Source organism: Leuresthes tenuis, unplaced genomic scaffold (genome assembly GCF_036924035.1).
Source record: "Leuresthes tenuis unplaced genomic scaffold, fLeuTen1.0.hap1 SCAF_15, whole genome shotgun sequence".
Classification (NCBI taxonomy): domain Eukaryota; kingdom Metazoa; phylum Chordata; class Actinopteri; order Atheriniformes; family Atherinopsidae; genus Leuresthes; species Leuresthes tenuis.
Window position 1 is genome coordinate 21591025 of NW_027325369.1, and position 4192 is coordinate 21595216.

The following is a 4192-nucleotide window of genomic DNA, read 5'->3' on the forward strand; positions in this document are numbered from 1 at the left end:
CATGTGATCTTGAGGTCTTTTGCTCTGTATTCAATTTCCTTATTTCACGTTTTCCCACATGAAACGGAATAACCTTCACTGCTTATATAACCTTCTGCATTTGATTACCATATTAACGTCCTTAACAGCATGAGGCTAATTTGTGAGCTTTGGTTGTCTTTGGAGAAGGTCACAGTAATGAAGTGTACACCAAGAACATGATTTGAGCCTCACTTATTAAACATTTGCTAATTGTTTATATTTGCGTGATTAGAAATGTTAATAAGAAAGGAAAGCTCTGGTTGTACTTTACCATACATTTGGCTGCTGTCTCCTCTTTTCATTGGACCATCCAATCTCTTTTCCCACCACTAGTGTTTCTAATTATCTTCTCTGACACAAGATATTCTGGCACTTTCACCTTGTTATATTTAAGAGATGGTTGGATGGTAGAATCATGTTCTCTCGGGTGGTTCTCTGCTAATTATCTGGCTGACGGCCTTCGAAGGAGACATTTATGTTGAGGTAATCTAGGAGAAGCGTAAAAACCTTTATGCATTTTGTTCATACAGTATATACAGTATTTTCAGCGTCTGCTAGTAGAAATTAGTTCATTGGAAATCATTAGATACAATTTCACTTTTGTGCTAGTTTGAACACATTTGCTGTAAAGATCTTGGAATTGCAAATATCCTTCCTCTTTATAAGTGAAATGCTTTTATATTTGCTGTAATACTTACAAAAGACTGATTTGTGCTGTATAGCGCAATCAGTAATAAGCATTTCTATTAACAAAGTAATTATAAAGTTGATTTAACAAGCTCAAAAATGTCAGTGCTCCGGGACAGAGCTGAAGCAATCGAACATGAATAAATTAAATGTTAAATGATAGTGATAAATAGATATGTCACGCAGTGACACCATGAACTGTATAAGCTAAGGAGTCAAAGAGAGTGTCCTTCAAGAGAGCAGTCTTTTTTTTTCTTTTTTTCTTTCTTTCTTTCTTTCTTAACTAAATACATCTTCAAAAGGAAACACCCCACAATGTCTTGCTGAAGCCACCTGCACACAGAGGGCAGGCTGCCACTGTTTCAATGGGCGCTGCATGCACAACCCAGCGGGCTTCCAGATAGCGGCTAAAGAGCTTATTTCCCAAATCTCTTTATCCTTTCTAGAACTGTGAGACGTTGACAGAAAGTCAGTTAACTCTAGCCAGTGGCAGCTGCATGGGTTTTGCATAATTAATTATTTATACGGAGCCAGACATAGTAATTACCATCCAGATGAATATGATATTCTAATCAGGCAGGCTTTAATTTTAATTGCCCTCCAGCATCTAACTGTCAGTGCTGGCCTGGCTTGATAAAGTGGAGAGTCTCTAAACACCATTAGACATCTGCTCTGAGAGCATTGCCTCTACTACCCACCAGCCGCACCATCCGCCATAAAAATCAATACAGGACCGGGGTGTGTGCGCGTGATCGTGCTCATTTTTCTATGGCAAGCCATTTTTCGTCAATGACAAAACCAGAGCAGGGCTTCAAGCCACGGAGTCCCCCCATCCAATGATGGATGAGGCTTCTAGGATTTTGTGTTTCCTTTTCTTTCTTTTTTTTTTTATTAACAATTTGGAGTCTCATCTCAATACATTGTATGGAAGAGATTATCATGCTTCGGTTTTTTTCTTGTTTTCTAAATGCAGTGTTTTCTGACTTGTGCACTGGGAACATTGAAGGAGTCATAAACAATATTTGTTCCCCAGCGTGTGCTCCAGCGCAGTGCTATTGTTGTGTTTAATTTCCCCTTCACTAAACAACAAGTGCAGATGTATGTATGGCCACACCACATTTGCAAGATTTCCTAAATGTGTCAGACTTGTGTTTTATACTTTTGGCCCCACAGTTTCTCCTACTTTAGACTATTGTATTTCTAGATGCCCAACTCTCAAAGTCCCTCTGACAGATCTCAGTGCAGTAGCAATCAAAATCCCAACAGCTGTTATCATGGCATTATTACTTTTTTCCCAACCACATTTCTAACTAAACACTATAAAACATTTCACATAGGCCTTACACTTGGAGCCAGAGCCAGCTGTAGGGCTTTGATACATTTCAATAGACTTTAATATCGAAATGAATAAAATCATATTTAGTGTGATTTTGTTTCTCTATTACAAGGACCCTTTTTGCAGTATATCAGTGGCACCATATGGCTCTCCAAAACCTGGTGACATAAATAAACCAGCCATCCTTAAAAAGAACTGTAAATAAGTCTTTTCACGCAGTGTTTTCCTCAGGCAGGTAGATTTCTGTGCTTCTGCTGTAATCAGTTATAGTAAAGACACTGACGGCACGTGGGTTTACGTGATGTGCGCATAAATAACTTACAAGGTTGCAGTTGCTTTGAATATGATCTTCTACTCTGTATGCTATGCTGCCATCTACATGCGTCTTAGGTGGAGTTAAGTCTGCAGTGCTTCCACTGTGTGGAAATGAAAACACTTAAACTTCCTACACACCGTCTAAAAAGGCAAAGGAAACACGGGGAATCAAGAGTCATTATGGTTGTGCGCCTCAAGTGAGAAGATTGATGGTTCCACAGATGTGTCTGGCAGCTGATAAAACCACTGGCCAGTTTGATGCATTTCTAAAAGCACCCACGGAAAATGAGAGACAGTAACTCATACCATGCGCTATGGAAATCTGTATCTCCTTTGGCTCTTATTTTGTTTAAACTTTTTAAGGTAACTTTCTGACTTCTTGGCCTCTTGGCTTCCATCAGCAAAGAGAGTGAAACAATAATTGACGGCACTCGCCAGAATATTTGAGTCCTTCAAAAGCATTCGGTGCTCACCTAAAGCTCGCATTCTTTCTCATCATCATTGTGCATTCACAGACTGCAGCAACACTCCTTTGTGCAGCTTGGCTCAAGGTTTTTTGATCTCCACACATTGCGACCGAGGTGAGGGGAAATAAGGTCCTCAGATATCTATGGCTCCTCATGCCCAAAGTTTGAATTTCATTAAAGACCATCTCCGCTTCCTTGGCTACCAGGAACAAAGCATGATCCAGACTCACTGGTAATCCTGCCTGCGAGGCGCTGGTGTCAAAGGTCACTCGTCGCCAGCAGATGAATCCTGTGGTTGAGGTAGCAGCAGCTATGATGGAGAGGTGAAGAATACAGAGAGGCTCTTTTCTCAGGTTGCCCGGGCAGAATCTAATGAGGAGGATTGGAGGATGAAGAAGCCATACTTCTGCTTGGGTGGAGGCAAGAGGCGAGCGGAGGGAAAACTTCTCTACAGAAAGCAACAGAGAGGAGGATGAAGTAGAAAGGGAGAAAACTCTAATGTGCAACATGAAAAGAAAGGGAGAATGAGACATAAGGCACAATCAGAGGTTGCATTCACTGGTGTTGCATGAGAGCCACTTAGTGCCCGAGGACAAGCCCAAGGCAAATAAAGCTGAAAGTTGGTAGATGCTCTGACCTTGCTTTGGAAAGCAAAGCCCTAATAAGGACAGTCTAAAAAGAAAGGGAGAAAAAAAACATTGCTCTCTCTCTCTCTCCAGAGCAAACATTCTTTCCATCCCTGTTTCATGCACTCTCTTTTCATTATAGCACAGAGAGGAAGAGGAACCTATAGACACCCTAATGAAGGCTACTGTAGGATCGACTACATTAAAAGAAAGGATTAGACAGTGTCTGACATGGAAACTGACTTTGAACATACTCACACTGCCTGATTAGTAATAGACTGTGAAATTTCCAACTCAATTATAAGAGGCTTTCATAGTAAAAGGATTTTGTAATGTGAGTGCATCAGTAATGTTAGTTTCATCTGTAAAACACAGCTTTAGAGCATGTTATAGCATAAAATAAAATTCCCATATGTGAATAATCTAAGTGACTTTTACTCCAAGTTTGACTCTTATACAACCTTTGCAACACTGAAAGCATGACAAATCATTTTTTTAAATCTTAATTTAGTCCCAGTTGAGTTGATTCCAATTCATGAATACATGATCAATTTAATTAATATATATATATATTTTTTTATTATTATTATTAGTTACTTAAATGTAAATAATGCCATAATAAATAATAAATAATCTAAATGCCCTCAAAAGACATAGGATTGATCCAAGATCATTTGGTCTTGTGTATTTGATATTACTTCTTCCTATTTTCACTTAATCTGCCATCATTTGTGGAGGGA